Source organism: Tursiops truncatus, chromosome 4, assembly GCF_011762595.2.
Source record: "Tursiops truncatus isolate mTurTru1 chromosome 4, mTurTru1.mat.Y, whole genome shotgun sequence".
NCBI lineage: Eukaryota > Metazoa > Chordata > Mammalia > Artiodactyla > Delphinidae > Tursiops > Tursiops truncatus.
The window spans coordinates 113,540,909-113,564,082 of NC_047037.1; the positions used below are offsets into that span (position 1 = coordinate 113,540,909).

The 23,174-nt window shown below is 36.1% G+C and overlaps 1 long non-coding RNA gene across 2 annotated transcripts in view; it reads right to left on the reverse strand.

The window, feature by feature from the left end:
• The window catches only part of LOC141278495 (uncharacterized), a 61,289-nt gene extending 39,624 nt beyond the window's left edge, over positions 1-21,665 (reverse strand). For both annotated transcript variants that reach the window (XR_012331256.1, XR_012331255.1), the window contains exons 1-2: positions 21,494-21,665; positions 17,091-17,179 (exon numbers count right to left, since the gene is read on the reverse strand). This is a non-coding gene — a long non-coding RNA (uncharacterized lncRNA). The remainder of the gene's footprint in view (positions 1-17,090; positions 17,180-21,493) is intronic.
• Between the last annotated feature and the right edge of the window lie 1,509 nt (positions 21,666-23,174).

Consider the following 23,174-nt stretch of genomic DNA (forward strand, 5'->3'; position numbering starts at 1 on the left):
AATACAGTATGCTAACACATACATATGGAATCTAAAAAAAAAAAAAGGTTCTGAGGAACCTAGGGGCAGGACAGGAATAAAGACGCAGATGTAGAGAATCGACTTGAGGACATGGGGAGGGGGAAGGGTAAGCTGGGACGAAGTGAGAGCGTGGCATGGACTTATATATACTACCAAGTGTAAAATAGATAGCTAGTGGGAAGCACCACATAGCACAGGGAGATCAGCTCCATGCTTTGTGACCACCTAGAGCGGGGAAAGGGAGGGGGTGGGAGGGAGATGCAAGATGGAGGAGATATGGGGATATATGTATATGTATGAGATATGGGGATATATGTATATGTATGGCTGATTCATGATTCATGATTCATGATTAACATCTTTAACAATAAAGATGTTAAAAATTTTTTTTTTAAAAATAAAATTCCTCTCATGGCAGAGAATAAATCTGAGTAAAGCAGAATAAATATCAACGGAAATTACCACCTTTCTCCAAATGTACGCAAGTAAAAAGGAAAAAAAAAAATCTAGAAGCTCATGTGAAATGGCAGTTACTACAAAACCAGTTTGGTGTGAAAAGAAGCTAAGGATGGATATGCCCAGCAACGACCAATCAAAAAGTCCACGTTAGGGCTTCCCTGTGGCGCAGTGGTTGAGAGTCCGCCTGCTGATGCAGGGGACACGGGTTCGTGCCCCAGTCCGGGAAGATCCCACATGCCGCGGAGCGGCTGGGCCCGTGAGCCATGGCCGCTGAGCCTGCGCATCCGGAGCCTGTGCTCCGCAACGGGAGAGGCCACGACAGTGAGAGGCCCGCGTACCGGAAAAAAAAAAAAAAAAGTCCACGTTAGAGACTCACTAATAAAGTTGAAACCTGAAATTTGTCCCTGGATCTTTAACTTTCAGTTTAGACTTAGACCAAGATCTATAAACAAACAAACAAACAAATATTTTCTGTTTTTATAACTACTTATATCATGGCTTTACTCTCCATTGGTTATACGCAGTGAATTTGAAACTTCAGAAATTCTAATTTTTTAAATGGCAGGTAAATGGCTTAAAACCTAGCTTTACTCCCTTCAAGGCACACCTGTTTGGAATGAGAGCCTTTTCTACCTCTATAGTAATTCAGGCTTTTAAATTTCCATACCTGATCAGATGACCCTACAAATCATTCTGCAACTTGTTCCAGAGAGATCCACTACACCACAGAAAATAGAATCTATTTAAGCACTGTGTCTCAGTGTTTTAAATGTAAAATGGGAACAGTGTGGAAGCGTTGTGAGCATTAAATGAATTAATTACCAAAGTATTTATAATAGCACTTAGTTCATAGCAAGGTTAGCTATCATCATCTTCATCATCACAGTCATCACATTCATCATCATCCTCATCACCAAGGTCATCTGCTCTCTCAAAGATTTAATGTAATATTTGCCTATTTTATGATATTTCAACTTTGATTTATGATGCGAAATGACAATGGTTAAAGTATGAATGACTTCCCAAGTAGCTTTTAAGAATTTTTATATGCTTTTTCTGGGGAGTTTTTTGATATACATTTTGGATTCTTTGTGTGTGTGCATGTTCCTGCCTGGCTGTAGCCTCGCTCCACACCCTACACCCCCCAAAGCCACCATCAAGGCTTGCTCCCCACTTCCAGGTTCAACTTGAAGCTGGCCCCCCTTCAGAAGAACACCCAAGGCTTTTTTCAGTAGTAATCCATTACTCACAAAGATTTATAGCCAAGGTCCATCCAAAGACTTGTGTGAACAGAATGCTCTCTCACTGTGAGGGTGCAACTCCTGGTACGCCTATCAACACAAATGCCCTTTTGCTTTGTGTAATAAAAATGTGGTTCCAACTGATCATGAACTCACTTCTTTTTTCACCTCTTACACATCTTCAGCAATGTAAGCACCACAATTTTGCCATTTTTCAATATGCAAAACATAGGTATCAAAACAAAAGCAAAACAATAGAATCCTCTGATGTGTTTTTCAATCACTGGACATTATCTATAACATATAACTTACTGGTTCACTTGAGAACATCTGTTTGTGCTTCATCTCAAAGATATCCTCTAGCTACTGTATGAAATGGAGCGGGTGATACATTTGTTCCCAACCATAATAATTTTGTGAAATATTTATTTTCTAACAGGCAAAATAATGTACAAAATTGAAGTGGAGAAAATTACTAGGTGGGCAGCTTTAAACTACTATTTTTCAGAAGGCCTGAGAATGTGTCAATCAGTGTAAGGATATTTCAAAATACTATAAACTTTTCTCCTCTCATTCATATAAAAGGTGAAATCTGAAATGCATTCCTTCCCCCCCCCCTTTTTTTTTTTTTGCGGTATGCGGGCCTCTCACTGTTGTGGCCTCTCCCGTTGCGGAGCACAGGCTCCGGACGCGCAGGCTCAGCAGCCATGGCTCACGAGCCCAGCTGCTCCGCGGCATGTGGGATCTTCCCGGAACCGGGACACGAACTCGTGTCCCCTGCACCCTGCATCGGCAGGCGGACTCTCAACCACTGCGCCACCAGGGAAGCCCTGAAATGCATTCCTTCTATAACAGAGCAACCAGAGGTTTTGCAGTAGTTGTACTGCCTTTCTTCCAACTAAGGTAATAAGCCAAGTTTTTAAAAAAACCTGCACACAAATATGCATATGGGAGCATATAGTGCCAGTGTATCTTAGCATTTCACTGCTGGTATATGAGTAGTAATAGTGTCATGATTTCTGATTAAAATATATCCTTGTATAAAAAAAGCAGAGATTCTCCAGAACAAAGGATTACGCCACAATAAAAGCTCCCTTTTATGCCATTTCCTTAGAGAACTGACAACACGGTATAGCAATATGCCTTGTTCTTTCCAAGACTGAACATCATTTTTAAAAGATCTATTCTCAGTCTACAGAAAAGCTTTAACAGCTCATTCCTATTCAAAGTGTCTTTGGAGAGAATATCATCCTTCCCTTGGATCTGTCACTGTTAAGAATTCTTAAGTGGCTACGGAACTTGTAAGGCTGTTTCTGTGACCCTCTTGGCATTCCCCAGGAATGCATTTGCCATTTGGGTAGAGGCAAGGATGAGGGTCCCATCTCTGTCTCCCTACCTGGCTTTATTTAAAATGAAGTACTTTGTTTCTAGTGCAGACTAAGAAAGCCGAGGCAGATCTCCAGATAAATTTATTTCCCATACTCTCTCTCTGTCCAGAGATACCTCCTCAGATATGTGACAGGTCAATTGGAAACCAAGAGCCTGGGAGTGCCTCATTTCAGCACTAATTCTGGGTTGGCAGCCTCTCAGTGAAATTCCCAAGAAGCCCAGACACCAGGAATCAAACCAATGCAGTTTCCTTCGTGTTCCTGCCTTGCTGCAGCCTTGCTCTACATCCTCTACTGCAAAGCCACCGCCAAAGGTGGATTACCCGCTGGGGCAGCACAGTTGTCAGAGTAGTGAAAGTGAAGGGGACGGTGCACAATTATTAGGTCACTTAATCATTTCAGGGACTCAATTATCATGACTGACTCTCCTGTCAGTCCTACTGTCATCTAATAATTGAACAAACTGCATTTTCACCTCCACTCTGAATCTATGGCCTGTGTGACCTTGGGTAAGTCGTTTAATCTCCCAGAGCCAATTCCTCTTGCCAGATATAACACACCAAATTACTGTTTGAGCTGAATCTTCTTTATGCTGTATCGCTTCATTTCAAATGATGGGTTTACTGCAATTCAAAACAGTGAATCAACTTGCTTCACTGTCAAGAAACTTCTTAAAGCACATTTCTAAGGATCATGAATAGTCATTTTATCCATCCTGAGTGGCCAGTGAATCTTCAAACGACTCAGTCCATTGATTGCTGAGAAATAGTTTAGCTGTGCTGTGGAGTATTATCACCTCATTTAGTGATGAATATGCCTATTTCAATAAGTTGGATAAAGAGCTTATAACAAAGTCTGTCTTCCATTTCAATGATAACTGTCTTAAACAATATAGTCAATAGATCAAAAGGGTATTCATATTTTCCCCTAAATCCACAAACAAGCTGCTGTGCACCCATGAAAGACATCTTAACCCAGTGCTGTGAGAATAGCCCTCTTCTTTCTTAGACTCAAGGACCACCTGTTTTATTACTTCTGTAGGACACTGCAGATACATTAAGAGGAATAAGTTGAGAGCATGTGAAAGCAGTTTAAAGTGAAATTCTAACCAGAATGACGAGAGGATCTCCTAAACGGCCTGACCCTCAGCAGGTCCCACAGGTAGTGCCACGGCCCAGCAAAGCTATTAGTGTACACATCCAAGAGACAATAAAGAAGGCTGGCCAGAGCCCCAGATGGTGCTGCCGTAAAAATACATTCCAAAGCTTGGCATCTGGATTTCGCAGCTGCCATGCATAGCCCATGTGTGGCAATAAATACTGGTTCTGAGACTGGAATAGCTAGAGGTTAGGGACAAATGGAATCATCTGAACCATCACAATGGAACAAACAGACAAAGCACGGAAGTGATTGTGAAATGGCATGTACTGTCAGCTGCTGAAATGCTAAGGTAAACTTTCGGCAAATAAGGGTTTATTTGTCAAAGGACAGCAGCTAGCAAATAATCATCCTTTATTTATTACTGTTCTTTATTTTGCCAATTCCAAATATTAAGCTCTGCTTACTCTTATCCATCTTTTTTGTCATCATTTGAATTCTTAGTACTTCCGTTCAGCCACATCGATCATTTATGACATAACCTTTTAGTAACCAAGTGCCTTCTCTTTAAAATGTACAATATTTTTATCCATTTATTTGTTTATTCATGCAACAGCTATTTTGCTGCAGATTTCCCATGGGCCAGGCACAGTTCCAAGCATGAGAGATAAAGGAATATACAAAACAAAGTCCCAACTCTCATGATGCTTACATTCTACTAATGCAAATTCATGTATATGTTTCTTAATATTTATTGTGCACTGACCATATGCCATACGGTTCTCATCTCAAAGACAGAGGAAATTCTGTTCAAGGAAACAGACAAGAAAACAGGTAATAACAAGCCTGTGAAATGCTAACTACAACAGCAGAAGATAATTTCCTGAGAACACAGAGAAGGGTCATTAAATTGGATATGAATATAAGGAAAGTATCGGGAAGGGCTTTGCAAAGGAAGAGAGACCTCAGCTAAGAACTGAAGGCTTAGAAGGAATCCACCAAGGGAACAGCCAGAGGCGGAAAAAAAAAAAAAAAAAAAAAAAAGAAAAGAAAAAAAGATTTGAATGTGCAGAGCTCAGCCAATTGTTTAGCGGAACTGGAATGTAAAATTGTAAAATGGGAGGAAAATATGGAAAGAAATAAAGGTAGAGTGAGCAGCAGTGGCCAGTCATGAAGGGCTTTTGCAAACATCCATGAACAGAAAAAAAAAAAATTTTTATACCTGAAAGCCACCTAATTTGGGAGATTTATAGGTACATAAATACCTATATATAGGTAAAAAGGATACATTCCCAAAGAAAGATACTTTGCAAGTTGAGAAAAGAGATCACACTTATTTACAGCAGAAGGTCACTGAGGAGGCATTTATGCTGAACTCTGAAGCAGAAGTAGGATTCCATAGAAGAGGATCATGGATAATCTGGCCAAGATGAGTATGAAATACTTGAAACTCTTAGGTGGACTTTTAAGACAGTCTGCTCCTCTGAGGAAAATGAGTATAATTTCTCAACTTCTAAAGCTAAGAAAACTCAGGAAGAATATAGGATTAGATAAAAAGTAACACAAACTTGAACTTCTATAGCAGCCATGTCCCCCCACTCACCAAGTTATTTAGTTTAATTAATTTGGTTATTACGTAAACCAGCATTAATCCTGCTTCTACCTTTAGGGTTGATCTAAAATTTCCAGCTATCCTTTCACTTGAAATTTGTACAAGTGGATTTGAATCTACCTTTGTAGTCTCCTATACATACTTTCCATGGCACATTGGCCTCCCTCTGACACGCTGGTAATTATTCTAAACTCACAGAATGTTGGCTCATCAATAGGTTATAAAACCAATATCTTTTATCATATACTCCCTAGCTAGTAGACCTGAACACATGTTATCTTGCTCCAGATTCCACTCAAGACAGTAGCTGAAGAAATATTTAAATGACATTATAACGAAGCATCTTTCTTATCTATGAGATAGATTCAGATAACATATCCTGACATATTATTATCAAAATATCTTTATGGCATTGTTTCTTATTACACATTATTTTTCCCCAATTGTGTCTTAATCCATAATGTAATATGAAAATACTGGTAATAACATCTTCAGTTACACCATTGATCTCTCACCTCTTAAGCTGGAAGCAGAAAATCATAAAAGCCCTGAATTCCATCCAACTAATCAGATTAGTTAGGTAGGCAACCCTATGTTAAGATAATGTTGCTGAAAACACAAGTCTGACCTTTTTTTACCAAAGATTTTTCACTGTTCACATACAGGCTACTTTGTCCTTCTTTATTTTTACTGAGAGTTTGCACTTTCTAAAGAGTAACACTTTTTATTTCTTTCAATCAGTACATAATGATTTCCTATTATTTATAGCAATCATTCCTTTTGAAATACTGTCCTAGTGCCCTACACAGGTCCAAAATGCATGCCCATTTTCATGGTCTCTGCATCTGACCACAGCAGCTTGCCAATTAAGTCTTGCCAGGTCCTGTCATTTCAGCGTTTAAAAGAGCTTCTAAAGTCCCACCTGCTCTGTGAAGCTTCTCAGCAATAAAGATAATTCAGAGGATTGTTTGTTCTGCCTAGTCATAACCTTTGGGCTACATTCTGTTTGCTGAAAAGCCAATCTTTTCCCTGATATGGTTTGCTGAGGGCCCAGTCTGCTTTGTGCACTATGTGTATTTAAATAATAAAACAGAAGCTGGTGATCCCAGGGACCCTCATTGCAGATTATCAAGTGTAAATTAGCCAAGTGTTTTGATAGCTCTTAATTACTGACAACAGACAGACTCATGGAAGCGCCTGCATAAGCCACACATCTAGGTAATATGAAACCTGGCTCCCCTCCTTGGCAATTATATATCTGTTGAGATATGGGGAGGGGAGGGGGACCACCAGGTGTCCACCAAGAAGGACAGGATTTGTGGATTAGCAAAAAGTGAGAGCTAATGAGGTTGGATGCTAGGAGGGCTTTCATTAGCAGTGCTGTATTAGTGCATAATTCAGAGGCCATTTTCAAAAAGGATCTAAAAATTCCCTGGAAGATCACTGGTACACAATATAAATTACTGGGGTAAGCAGGCTAGTTTACTCTGACAGTGCCAAGGTTTGTTTGTTTTGGTGTTCCTTATAAACCTTGGTTTCACCCTCTGCTCTTAGCAAAAGGCTGTCTTGGGACTACCTTATTCTTCTTTACTCCCTTCTCCATCAATATTCTCCACAAATAAAGTACTTTACAATACCAATTGATCAATGATTGAAGCTCTCTGTACTAAATTTTTGGACTAATGCTTAAACCTCCCACCATCTTTAAGCTAAATAAAATATGAGATATCAAAATGTTTATGCTGAATAAAAGAGATTTTTTTTGTTTATTGTTTTCGCACACGCGCATACACACACATTGAAAAGCACACTAAGGAGTTTACTTCTATGACCTCTGTTTATACTTTATGATCTTGATGTTACCTCATCATGCACATTAAGGAAACAGAATAAATGATTTTCCAAAATTACATACCCTGTAATTGGTACAGACTTGTTTTTAGGGCAAAGATGCATTACTAACATTCTTAAATGTTATAAAATATAAAAACAGTGATAACACGTAAGTGTTGACTTTTAAAAATATTTCTAGGATAATAAAGCAGAAAGTATCCTAGATTTGTCTTTTGTTGTCATCTGTGTTTTTTGCTCTATTCATCCCATTTCTGCTAGTGAAATTAAAACAAGAGGATCACTGGCACCGAAAGAGAAATTATCTAAAGAAAAACCAAAACTTGATCAACTGTTGACAATGAGGCAGCTTCATTGGGTTAATGAATTTATAGACACCATTAGCTATCACATACAGAGCTTCAATAATCGATCGTTTTGGAATCAAAGATATTTTTTGATGTGATAATTGAAACACATGTTCAAGGCTGACAGCAAAGCTGGCTTACAACCTGCAGGAGATGCTCAACCTCCAGACAGAAACACCATTGGTCAGTTTTATAACTACAGCTAAATGTGAGAAGAAACCGGATGACTTCCACTCTCATACACCCATAGATTCCCATTGGCAAGACTGTCTTCTCATTGCTTTCTACAGAATAAATTAAAATGCATTTTTCCAGAAGAAAATTGGGTTGATGTTTGGGATCTGCTTAAAAACAGAACGTTTTCTTCCACCATGAACACAAAAGAATCTGAAATGCAATTTAGTTCCTATGCATGCTCACGTTTTTTACCCTGTGATGTCTATAAAATAGCTTTGCTCTCCAAATCTAAGGGCTTTCTGAATTGCTACAGTAAGAGTTTGGGTAGTAACCGTGTCCCCCCAGACTGTTTGTTTCTTGAGTTCAGAACCACCCACATCATGTATTGTACTATTATTTTAGCACTTCAGAGGTTAATTTTTTCTCACACTCAGGGAGCCTGTCTCTGAAATAGACTTGCAACCACAAGGTGGCAGAAGAGATTTGTGGTCACATGGTCTAACTTCAAAGATTGGTGCTTATATATTTATTGTGTATACTACATCTACTCAGTAGTTGAATTGTTTTTATACATGGACCACTTTACACCCGGCTTGTTTTATTAATTCTTACAAATTTACACTTTGCCAACACTTTTCTTTAAACTTACAGGTGCCTTTAAGAAAGGCTTTCTCTACTTTCACACTCATTTAACTGGATTTGATTTGAAAACCTCCAAAAAGGTCTTGGTTCCCATAAATTCTTATTTCCCTGGGTAATAACACATTTCTGTGTTTCTTGTATCAAAAAAAAAATCCAGTATCCCCAGTGCTAATCTGAATCCTACCTCCCTAGGTTATTTGGGATCTTAATAAAGAGTCTCACCTTCTCTAGTTTTCCCCCCGAAAGTACAGTTTAAACTTTGCATTTCAATATATTTTTGTCTCTAAGAAAACATATAGTGGCCCGCCTCTATGATGCACAGAACTGGCTACTGAAGTTTAATGAAAAGGTCATTAACCTTGGGTCAGAAGAACAGGGACCTTTTTTCTATTCTGCCACTTTTCTGCTGGGTGACTTTGAGCAAGACACTTAACCCCTTTGACCCTCGGTTTCCTCTTCTGTCAAATGGAAATGCTGGTTCAATATGGAAGTAAGGGTTAAATAAATATAACTGAAATAAGTGCCTAAAACAGAGTAGGTCTTTAACAAATTTTATACTAGAAGTGCTTTAATTTCTCACTGTAATTTGGCAACCAAAAAAGAGATTAAGAATAAAAACAACCTGTAATAAAACCAAACTTTAAAATGTGGAACAATTCTTTCCTCTTTTCTAACGGTTCTGAAAGGTGTTCTACCTTAACATCACATAAGACTATAAGTAAGAATATTTGATAGTTTTGTTTTCAGCTTTTAAGTTCTCAGCTTAGAGAAAGGAGACAAAACCATCATTCTTTCAAAAAGCCCAACAAAGAAATGTTTTAATTACTTACTACATTGTAAAGCTACTTCTAAGGTTTAAGCCTCTTTCTACTTCCTGGAATATAGCAACCACATTGGACAAATTGTTTTGTACTGGTTCAATTAAAATATGAATATGTTGACTTGATATAGCAGTCACTATTCACTAGAATAGCTAAAAATGATGTCTTTAAAGGAAAAACAAAGCAACAGATTCATTATCTTCTCAAACAAAATCAAAAGTAACTACTTAGCTAAATTCTCCTTAAACATAGTAACTAAGCAAAGTATAAAAACAGAATATGAAAAGAAAAATTATGTCAAATGTGTGTCTTTTTTATTATTTTGAACACCATATATTTCAAATACAATAGATTAGGATTTTTGTTTAATGTCAATTTTTATATTCATGGTTCTAGGTTATTTCTTTACCATTATTTCTAGTTTACTGAATCTAGAGCTTAGAAACCACAGCTGTGTCTAAGAAAGCAACAATCTTCTTACGGAAATAACCCAAATATTTAGATGAAGAATACGCCATTGCCACGGTGCTGACATATATTGTCATTTCTCAGTGGCAAAGAAGAAAAAAAAATCTGATCTTCCATCATTTTAAACTCACTCAGGCCTTTTGATCACATTGTATGATTTTTATTGTCCAAATAGATTTTAATTTTTTCTACCCTGGAGGAAAGTTTGTTTCACGTCAAGACATACATTTCATAATACTTTGGTAATACTAGATTTAATCTTTAAAAAGACAAAATTTAAGAAGTTTTCTTCTGGAATAGAGCTATGCAATGAATATTAAACTTAGTTTTGCAGTTTACAGCACAAAGCTCTTTATGTAAATTACTTCCAGAGAAATTATTTTTCTCCACTTGATTTAATTTTAAATACCTCTTCCATGCAATTATATTTAAATACTTGACTCAATTTGTAGAACTAATTCCTTGGCTTATATGAACTTTTAATTTCTAAATTCAACTTTTAAAAAAGTCTCCTAGGAACAATAATCATATTTCTAATATTCTCATTAAAGTCAAAATTTTAGTGCTGAAATTGTGTACTTCAGAGGCAGTCCCCTTTTTACAGAATCAAATATAAACATCTGCTGGCCATCTGGAGAAACACAGAGACATGCCAGCCGAGGACTCCTATACTGTGCTTACTTCTCAAAAATTTGTTTGCAATGCTTCCGAGTTCTCTTTAGCTTGGGTCTTAAAATGCTCCACACACATCTGTAATGTCAACTTCAGTGTACCCATACATTTTTCAAAGCAACATAAATTGAAGGTTAATACAACTAGCTATATAAATTAATTTAATGCTGTTTTGTCAAATAGAGTAATTCACATTTTCCAAACAGGTGCCCAGTTACAGTTCATTTACCAAAACTTTTTGTTTATCCCTAATTTAAGAATAAGATGCAAACTGTCTGGAAAAAAATCAGGTGCCATTTAAAATGAGTGAAGTGATTTATGAATAAGCCGTGCACACATTTGTCACTCTGAGTCAATGTATTAAGCACCAGGTTTGGTTTTGTTTTGTTTTTAAAGAAAGAGTGGCCTCTCCTCATTTATGAATCACAGCTGCAAAAAAGCAAACACTGAAAGGCATCACCACTTGGTTGGTGGTCATTAATACACAATCCAGGTGTATCACAAAGTAAGCAAAAGGATTGCAAAGTGGACAACATCAAAGAGAGTGCCTCTCCCAAACCTTCATGTTTGATTCTGAAGGAAAAGACCTGTGTCTGCCTCAGCTGCTGTTTTATTTGCATGGCTCGGTCATAGCCCACAAAGACTGTAGGTACTTTTGACTAGTTTGACTAATTTACTTTTTAAAAAAGGATTAAAATAATGTTTAAACCTAAAAAGTAAAACCAACCATCTACTAAGGTTATGGTAGATGTCTCTCTGAGATACACTGCGTTTAGGCATAAAGCACCCAGTTCCATCTTGCTTCCAGCACTAGGTGTCAGGGAGACCAGATATTGAAGGGGAAAGAGAGAAGGCATTTCCACCTGTAGAATGATAGAATGGCATAAGGCTGAACATTTGTTGAAAGCCCAGTACGAGACAGCCTAGTCCCGGCATTTTTGACAATTACCAGACTCAAAGTAATCTTCCAAGGTAGACTGAGGGCCTGCATTTTATAGATGAGGAGACTTAAAATGACCCAAGCTAAATAACTTGATCAAGATTACAAAGTAAATCAGTCAAAAGCTAAGACAGAATTCAGTTCTAGTCCTTTCAAGATCTAAAATTAATATGCTACTCTGAATTATAGTGGTTTTGAAGTAGGCTAGTCATTTTACTTACAATTTTTTTATATAATAGCAATATTTTAGGGCTATGATCTGACCTCTTACATGTAGAATATTAATATGTTACGATATAATGAAGTTTTTCTGTGTTTATATATAAAAAAATTTCTTCAGAATGCTTCCTTAGAAGAGTGGTTCCTCAGGTAAAACTTACAGATGGAAAATCAGGAAAAACCAACGACTCTAAAACTTTGGAACTTTATAGCCAGCTCTTAGTTCTCTGTGGTTATGGATCTAGGTCCTATAGCTATCATCATCATCATCATCATCATCACCATCACATACAGTAGCTATCCTCAAATTTGATTAGTATAATCAACTTTGATTATACTAATATTTTTTAAAAGAAACATTCTCTTTGACTTCTAATAATAATAATTATTTGTTTTATATTACTTAAATATCCATATGAATTCACAAATATAAAATTAGGTTTAAGTTTCATAAGTTTATGTCCTTGGGCAACTGTAAAATGTTTAAGTATAAACCTATGCAACTTCTAAAATTTAGATGAACAACCTAATTTTAAACTGATAGATGATATTACGCAGCTGAAACTAAATGTCACTGGCAATATTAATTTGAGGCTGACTGTCAGGGACCACGTGAATACCACTTATCCTTTTCTATTCAAACACCTGCAAACACTTGGTTCTTACTATGTTGTCTTACAGTCTTTGGTTTTCCCTAATGCCTCACATATCTGTAAAACTTTGATTATTTCCCTCTATATCACACACATTAAAGAACTATCATCTGGAACAAAAGCAATTGTAAAAACTTAAGACACAGAAGGCAGAGCAGGAATGTTTTGTCATAGGTGGTTTCCAGGTAACCCAGAAAAAGCATTTTAGTTTTCTTTTTTTCAGTTATCAATGAAATAAAAAATGCAAATTAAAAAACTTTTGATAAAGAATCCTTACACTTATGGGAATAAAATTGGTGGACTCAAGTTCCAGAATGCTTATATCAAATGATCTCCCGAACTCCTTTTATTGAGTAATTTTTCTCTGACAAAAATTTAAGGAACTGTTATTACTAATTTAACAACATAATTTTACTTGCTTAACATCAAACAGGTGGTAAGAAGCAGATCTGGGATTCAAATCCAGATCAGTTGGATGCCTTGAAATGCTAAGAGAAATAGTGAAAAATATTAAAATTCAAAGAAAAAAGAGAGCGCACATACATTCGCAAAGTCAGCAACATTGTGCCTTTCTGTCAAGGAAACTGATTCTACCACTCAGAATTTGGGGTTGTAGGGGAAATACTCTATAAGCAGCACCATTATTCTTACTGAAGAGAAGAGAAGCCCATGTATTTGTGAGAGGATAACTGAAGGGTGACAATGGGCCTCGTATTTGGGATGTGAATACGGAGTTACTCTCATCACTATCAACAAACCTAACTGAGCCCCCAAGTGCAGAGTACTCTGTCGAGCACTCAGACTAATGGCCCTGCAGTACAGCCTAATTCTAAAATTTTACAGAAGAAAGGCAGTATCCTCTCACCTACAACATAAATAAGAGTCTACTGATTTCTCCCTTAGCTCCATGACAACCTACTCTTGCCAGCTCCAGGAATAAAGACTAGACTCAAAGCTTGGGAGCTATTCCTAGCTGCTTATGGGAGAAGCATTACACAGTCCCACAGCAAATATCATTAGTGATCCATTTCCGTTAAATAAAGCAGTTCTAAGCTTGGAATCTATAAGTAGAGACGTGGGCTAAAGGCTTCAAGCTATTCAGAATGATTCCTCTCTCAGCAGATCACCACTAAAATAATAAATGCAACTGTTTACTAAGAGTGAAATACTTTAAAAATCGCCCCCTTGTTTTTTCATTAATATTTACCTTAAATCTTTCATTAAGTTGAATATACATAGTTCACCCCACCCCCATTCAACTTTCAGCACCAGTTATCAGTGATCAGTTAAGCAATGTTTGGGGACCAGCTAGACATTCAAATCAAACAGCCAATAAATCTTCCTGTTTCTTTGACTGAAAAATTATGCCTCAGAGACAGGTTGTGTAAAATAAGAAGAAGTCCAGCTATAATCAAGAGGCAGATTCTCTCCAAGGAATGAATTTATTTAAATTAAATTCACTGTTTACCAAAAAAGTGCTAACGTGCTTTCTTGATGGCTTTCAGAATATTTTAGGGAATCTATGCAATACTGCCTTGGAGTTCCACCAGAAAGAAAAATAAAATGTTGAGTGCCAACACGTCAAAAGATAGTTGACGTCTCGTGATTCATGTTTCCTTGAGAATGCTAAAGTGTGCAGCATCTTCCACATGGGGCTGAGTTCATTTTGCTATCTTGTATTTCACATTTATTTTTTTACATGGTGGCTCAATATCTAATGGTTTAGATCTGGCCTTACCACTAAATTATCTTCCATTCAACTGAGGATTGATCCAACCTATATAGTTGGAATTAGAGTGAGTGTAGCCACACAATATCAGGGTTAAACTTGTCTGCAATGGTCCCCTCCTCCCTTACTTACCCACCCAACACACACTTATATATATACTAGATACTTTAAAGCCAAACTCAATTCTTGATCCTAGCTCAGGGGTCTTCTGGGATTCAGGGAAGAGCTCATGGATCTCTCTTTGTGCCCAAGAAGCCACAAACTCATTAAAAAGTGGTTTAGACTATTTCTTTTCCTTTTACCTAAGAGTCAGGAAATTCCAAATAATAAGGTAAGAAGAGCTGACCAGCTACAAGTTCTTGACTTTGTTCATAGTACATATTAATTGACATAGTACTATGTTTACCTGTTTTAAGTTCACATTATTTAACTAACTTAGTTCCCCATGGCAACTTAACTCAGACTAAATTGGCAGAACATCAGCAGTGAGTGCTTATTCCAGTTATTATAACCGCATACCTATATAAAGGTACACAATTTATTTTTATGCCTCAGACAGATCCTTCAGCTAACTACAATTTCCAGTTTTATAAATAATTCAGCAATAGCAAGATCATTCTGTGATATCTGGTCTTAAAATTCTTTAAAATATTATGGTTCCATTTAAATCCTAGCAATCTTGGCTTTTCTTTGGTCTCAGTTTTCTGTTTATTTTGCTTGTCATTTTCTATGTACTTTCAAAAGGTGTCTTTATGAAGTTTGCTGTTGTAGCAACAAAGTTTTAGATGTTTGAAAAAAAAAATGATTCTATTTTAAAAAGTCACATTGTACTAAACATCAGCTTGAAAGAAAGAAGCCGCAAATGGCAGAGTTTTCCCCTCACCCTGGATGAGAATCAGAAACCACCCCTGTTTGCCAAAGTTTCTCTGAAGTCTCCACTGTATTCACACAGCCTCATCCTATGGAGAGTTGAGCTAAATGAGTCAGTATGTTAATTATGAGCTCTGGGAGCACAAAGAAGAAATAAAGAAGTTATTACCTTCCCAAGTTTCTCAGGCAATGAGACCGACTTCTGGAGATATGTGGTGCTCTACCAGAATCTATCATGAGAATGAGCTTTGCAGTAAAATGCACAGAATTAATTTTTTAATGAAAATCCTCTACTGGTTTTCTGCGTCAAATCCACCTGACAAATGTCACTGGGCAACGTCATCACCAGTTAACCAGCACAAGGCCTTTAGAACAGATGGTAGAGCGATGCCTTTTCAGAAGTCAGGCTGGCTAATTTCAGCCACCACCACCCCCCCACCATGAAAAGGAAATAAAATAAAATTGGCTCCATGTCACTCAAACGTGACAGTACTTTGGATTTCTCCCCCATGATGTTTTTTAGCCTTGAGGCAGATATGACAGGCGCCTTATTAAATTCCAAAAATAAATGTGGAGCAAGAGGCAGTGCATTCCAATGAGATATCCAACTTGTTAAAATGCAACATGCATAAAACTTGGTTCATTGTATTTTTAGCCATCATCCTCATCATTTGAAATCAAAATGGAAATATAATATTTGTTACCATAATCTGAGTAAAATTAGTAAAAAGATCTGTTATTTTTTTATAAAAATTAGCCATTCATTTGTTCACATGGACTTAAGCTGGAATTTCCCAAAAATATCTCCATCAATACCCGGAAATAGGCAAAAAAGATTTACAGAAGATTTCTCACTCTATATTTTAGCATAGCCCACGCATCTACTAACATTTCCTTAGACAAACCCAGTGATATTTATGGATCCCTGCCTTTGTGCATGCTGTACATTTTCCTATCTGTATTTCTGTCTCTCAAACTACTACAATCCTACTTTGATTTTCACCGTCTTTTCCTGACATACACCCTCTTCCCCCATACCATTATAAGTAACCACAATATGTGCCTTGTTCAGCTATTTAGCACTTAATTCATTTATTTATTCTGCCTCACGTGTTCATTTATTTCCTCCACTAGAAAAGTATTTCTTCTACAAGGAGCTTCTAGGCATCCTTACATAACCTACAGCATCCAGCCTGAGGCATTATACTATCAGGGATTCAATAAATGTTAAAAAGAAAAAACATGACCAATTGCACACATCATAATGATACAATCACTTTTGTTTCTTCCTTGTCTTACTACCATGACTCCAAGAAATTTGGATAATTGATCCCAAGAAGCAACCCAATCTTGAAGTCCCAATATGTGTATAATCTGTACTAGAAAAAACACAACAGAGTGTCTGAATCTGGTCTTTATCTTCAAGAAGATTTACGCTAGAGTGTAGGGACCAGGCCTTGAGGACAATTCTCGGGACATCTCTATGACTCATTCCTTGTAACAATGATAACCAGCATTTGCCTTGGGATTAACAGTAACTAAAGTACTTTTAATGCATCATTTAATGTTAAAACATTCTCATAAAGGAGGCAATACTAGCCCAGTGTTATATATCAGAAATCAGAGATTCAGAGACTTTAAATCACTTGTGCAAGGCCACCTGCCTGCCAAGAAGTGACAGTACTGGGTTTCAAGGTCATGTATGTTAATGACAAAAAACCATGTACTACGCACCTTCAATAATTCCACAATTTCACAAGGCACAAATGTATGTCCCAAGGAACCTGAGGAGACTGGACTAGCAAATCCATGACGCTGTACCCAGAATATTCACTCAGTTTTACCCAGATGATTTTTCCTAATATCTAAGGAAGTGACCCACCTTCCACTCCCAGCTCCAGGGAGCTCTGGCAGAGCCCCCTCCCTCCAGACCATTGTGTTCCCACAGATACTTCCAAGGCTTCCCTGGTCCTAGGAATAATAATCATCATCATGTAGGTCTTTAATCAGTACCAGGGTGCAGTTAGCAATCATGATCCAAAAGATGGTTCAAAGTGCTAAAATTTAGCTTATTTTTATCTAATTCTATTTCTCATGCAAGAAGCAAATTAATATTTTTCAATATGATCAGGTTTAATCTGAAATGCGTTATGCAAACCATCATTATTTCTAAGAAAAAAAAATAAGGTTAACACAAGATCATAAAGATGGGAAAGGCTTTCCTATAACTAAAATTCCTTCAGAGAGTTTCTGTTGCAACATCCTAGGTCAGAAAGCTGACTAAGGCAGGTTGGAGCAGGTATTAGGGTTCTAATTCTCTCCCTGTTTCTCTATCTTTCTCTCTATCATCTCTATCTCTTTCTCTCTCTATCTCTATCTTCATCTGTTTTCCCTTGTTTGATATCTTTCATTTAATTAATTTCAAACCAGGTAATATCTTGCAATATTAAGGCACACTATAATAGGCCATATATAACCTTCCGCATTGAGGACCATATACAATTTGAAGGTCCTTCCTTACATATAAAAAGAAGGCAAAAGACACTATCAGCCACTCTCTCCTCTGCCTTTGATGTGACTCTACATGTTCAAGATTACCCCCTTCTGTTCTCTCTCCCACATTTATTCTCCCTTTTCTGTTGAAGTTCAACAAGAAAGCTGTCTTACGGAAGAACATTTGCTGTTTATACCACCCTCTTGTAAACAAGTCATGTCACTGTTGTCATGATGTTGTATCTATAGCAGAGCTGGATGCAAAGGAAATTTCAACACACTGGAGAAAGTATCTCAGTAAACTTCAAAAGAGAGTATATTCTGGATAACAATAGCGTGGAAGGAGTGTCAGCTTTTCTGCTAAATACCTTCCCACACCTTAGATTTAAATTGCTTTAGCCATATAATTATCTTTTCTTTTCATTCAGAGATGTGAAAGAAGACTATACGATGCAAAATAAGAATGTTTGCTTGCCAAAACGCTGGTTAGAAAACTAAGCCTTAGAGAAAAGAACCTCAACAGGGAAGAATATTGCTATCTCTTTAGCCAAATGCCATGTTTTGCCTTTTGGTAACACTTTAAATTCTTAGAATATATTATTTCTTCTCCTGACATAAATATGAATGTATCCAATCTTACTTGAAATGTGTGAATCTTTAACACTAACAACCCCTGCCAACTGCAATCCATAAGGCAATACGTATTTCAGCACATATCTGGGTCCTCTCTTAGTATAAAAATAAAAATAAATCAAAGTAAGTTGTTAAAAGAGCTTATTTTCCACATGTTAGCAAAATATCTACAAAGTTGCTTCACGTATTTGGGCTTGCTAAATGTTTGTGTTTATTATCAAATCTCCCGATAATAAAAAAAACTGTTCAAAAGTCACTAAAATAGTCAAAGCTTCTGACTTTTGATTCCTTACGCACTTCGTATTTTAGATTCCAACCACATAAAGGAAAGACTGATACAAATGGATGATCCTTTCTTGATACTTAGTTTGCCTCCTGGTATTGATTAATCATACTGCAGTTGTGGAAAGCCCTGAATTAGAGGTCAGAAGATTGATGTTTTTATACTAGCTTAGCCACTATTTATTTCCTGTGTAAGCCTGCCACCTGACCTAACTTGCCTGTACCCCAATTTTCTCCTCTGTCATTTGGGATCCGTAATAACTTACCTCTATTTTAATGAACAAATGGATAGTGATTATTGCTTTTATTTATTCGTACTATTCTTGTCAGATAAATGAACTACAGAAATTCATTTAAAATGTAAAGTTGCATTGGAAATAGTGCTATCATTAAGTAGCACAAACTGAATTTAAAGGAAACAAGAAAATAAAAAATAACATTTGTCTATTTCCTTACTATAATTATTTTAGTTTTGATTTGTACACTTTATGGTTTGAGTCAAAACTAGAAACAGAAATATGAGATGATTATTCTGTTAGTACCATCCCCCGAAAAAGTGTAATTTTCACAAGTGCTTCTATTTCACCAGACTTAGAGGGTGTTACATAGTTAAAATTTGACTTATAAGTACTTAGAACTTTTAAAATACTTCACCTCATCCATCCTTTGATATTTTACTATTACTATCTTTGACAACCAGTAAAAAGTTTGGCGAATAGATCTGTTTACAAAATGCCAGTTGATGCACCAGTGATCAAATATGTACAAAGTACAGAGATTTCTGTATAAAAATAGAAGCATTTTATGTACTCACTCATCAAAACAGATGAGTTTTATCAAGAGATGCTTATGCGGAGTTTCTGAAATATTTTCATTTGAATTGTTACACCTGCCAATCATCTCTGACTTCTCAGCTAATCAGCAGACAAAAAGAAAAATCAAAGAAAATTTGAAATAAGATTGTAACTTAAATTTAAAATTACTACAGCCTGGTGTTCATTTTTGGTTTGTTTGCTTACAATTTCACATGAAGCCTGGGCTGCTATGTAAAGTTATGTTATACAGTTTCCCTCAGCATAGCCATTCAGCTCTCATTTTCCCTGTTCTAGCTGGGTGGGGATTAGTAGCCCAGTTTCATTAGAAATATCAACATTTCCTAAAGTTATTAGAGATATGTAAAAATGTCATCAAAAACTATATATCTGGGGGGACACTAGGAAAATTATGAACTTTTCAGGATATCAGCTACCTCCTCTATCTGCAGGTAGAAAGAAAACAGGAGTATTCCTGAGTAAAGGTCCATGTCACTAGGATAGTTCTGCATTATACATAGTGGTGACCGAACACACAGTGGCACACAATACTTGTTGCCAAACAAGGTAGCCTGTTTGCCTAAAAAGGCCCAGCGATAAACAAATTTTCTTTAGAAAGAAGTGAAAAATATAATCATAATGAGCAAAAGAAAAGTAGTTTTAGTCTGCTAAATGAAATATGTCTCTATAAAAGAAAATCGAATAGTAAATATGGCTGAAGCTATAATTAAAAGCAAATATTTAGAAATACAGTAAATGTTCTTCAACACAATTTTTTTCATTAAACTTCATTTTAATTTTAAAAGGAACTATTTAAAAAATTTTAAGCCATAAGTATTCTTAATAAAATTGGCAAAATAGGAAGTAGTAATTGTGCATGTACTTTATTTTTAGGGGCAAGTGGGATCAAAAAGGCATCGAATGTTAATACCAGATTATTCTAGCAGAAAGAATTTTAATTATCCAAATGAATGCTTTTGAATCACATTGTACTTTTGGCAGAAAGCATGATAGAAATATGTTAAAATAAATTTCCTTAAATCTCTGAAATTTTCTGTCTAATATATAAGTGAATTGATTCTTCTGCTGATAGAACATCACAATTTTTGACATTGCATTAAAAAAGCATATATGTGTCATTGGTTCAAGTTCATATTTTATATTTAGGTAAATTCCACTCACATCATTAACGTCTTTTTTCTTTCATATTATTGAATGTATAAGGTTGTAAAGCTGGGAAAGGACTTTCAGGTCATATAACATTTCTTTAATTTTAGAGATGAAAAAATTAGTATTTAAGCTATTCTGATTTCATATTTAGTCATCACTTTATGCGTGATTTTTTTCTCCCAAATATATGGTATATTGTAATTAAGCTTATTTAAATATTGTTTACTGTAATAGATTATAAAATCTACCAAAATACAATACAAAGTCATTGTTTTTCCATTGGTCATCTTTTGGGAGAAGACACAATAACAACCTCTTCATTTTGTCTGATTGAGCTATTCTGTCTTTTCTAATTTAAATACTTCAATCACAGAAAGGCATCACTTTTTGAACGTTACAGTGAAAAAAATATCCGCAATGCTTAAATACAAGCAACCACCAGAAACCCCCAGAATTAAAGTAAGGCCACTTCATGATGTGGACTTCATCCACCTGAGCATCAAGGAACCAATCCCAAAAGTCCCCAACCAATAACCAGAAAGCCCTGACATTGAGAAGATAAGCCCTAAACAGATACTATCAGAACATTTGTCATTGAATTTTTAATTCTGTTTCTTTTTCAATAAGCTCATCCCATCTGATGACTCTCCTAGAAAGGGTGAGTATTACATGGACAAAGCACTTACATAGGCCAACATGAAAATTACAAAAGGAAAAAGGATAAAGAGATTGCAACATTTGATTGAAAAATATTAATAAACCTCTTATTCCTTTTAAGTAGTTCCCCTCTCTCCTTGGGGGATAAATGTCCCTTTCATATGCCAGATAATCTTTAAATAGATGCATCTTTCATTTCAAAGAATGCTGTAAAAAGCAGATTGTCTCTGTGACTCACCTAATTGTATTCTTTTCTGTCCACATTCACATTAAATGTTTGCAGTGTAATTCCTGAAGCCAAAAGAATTTCACTGCCTCAAAAGTAATAACAGACACCCAGGCATGATTAGTACTCAAATATTTGACTGCTCTCTCTTAGAACCCTAATCTCACTTCATTTTAACATGAACAACAACCCCAGGGGTTCTGAGATGGTAATGATGTCACAATCCCAAGGGCAAAAGTGGGTGAAGGGAGGGGCGAGGAGTCAGGTTTGATTTCAATAGACAGTGTGAGTTGTTGCTCTTCTGTGAATTTTGACATTGCCTTGGAAGGAAGGAAGGAGTCTGTTCAAAGCCAGACTAGACAAAGCAATATTAAATATTTAATTTCCAAAGGCAAAACCCCAAGGTTCCAAATCTCCGTGAAAGCTAACGGTCCTCTCCCTAGTTAGGCTGTCAGGAGCAATTACCAAACTCAGCACTAATTTGGCTGTAAGATACAGGGACTTTCTTCAGAAATATTTATAAATCCCCAGGTTGTTTTCATTACTTTTTAAACAGAAACACAAAGTATGCATATTTTAAAATTCTGCAAATATTAATACACGTGTATTTATATACTAAGAGGATTCACTAACACATATCCTGTCTTGTATATAGACGTTAAAAGCAAATGAATTTTAGTTTCATTTAAATATTGCTCTTTTTGAGAAAAAAAACAAAGTTAAATAATAAGAATGAAATGCTCACATATTCTTTTCTAAAATTAATATAAACATCTGATTATATATAATATTAACTTAAAACGTATAAAAATCTATATAAACACTTGCTTAAGATTTGGTTATAATTCTTAAAAATTATTTAAAACAGTGACATGTATATATACTTAACATGGGATAGTGTTCCAAAAGTATTATACCAGTACTGTACTAAAATTTGAAATACAGTTAAATCCCCATTAACTTCTGAACACTCATATGGGCATTACACACACTGGATAATGTTCTTTTGCATATAATGATGGGCAGGGTTTCTCTCCTTCTGTACCACAGAAAACCTACGATGCAGATGTCATTTTTTTTCTTTGACACCAGGGCCTAATAGTGTACTCCTTTAAATCATACTGCCTTTACCAATGCATAACTGCTTCAGGTTCATTACCTATAACCCAGAGAACTGCTAAAGACAAAAAAAGCAAGGATGGTTTTTTCACATTATTTAAATCACATTTCAAATATAATACAAAGAGGCTTCACCTCACTGATATTACTGAACTGTTCACAGTATTATTACCTTCGAATGTTCAGACATCCTAATTGATGAGGCAGCAATCAATCAGATTAGCTTTGCAGAGATAAAAATTGACCATGAAGATAGGTAAAAGCGATTGTATGACCTGTTGTGGACTTTTTTTTTTCCGTTTAATTTTTCCACATAAGTAATATACTTCTTTATATTTGTTGGTTTATTATATTACAAGCACTAACCTCAAACACAATGACTTGGTTTCAGAAGGTGGAAAATATGTGTCAGATGTAACCCATGCTGGTAAATAAAAAGTTATTCTTTAAATTAAAGGAAATAATATAAAACTGAAAATTATATATTATTGTAGCATAAGCACGGAAGTACCTTGAAAATCATGAGGCAGTTGAAATGAACAGATATCTTTGAGCACTGAACTAGATGACGGGA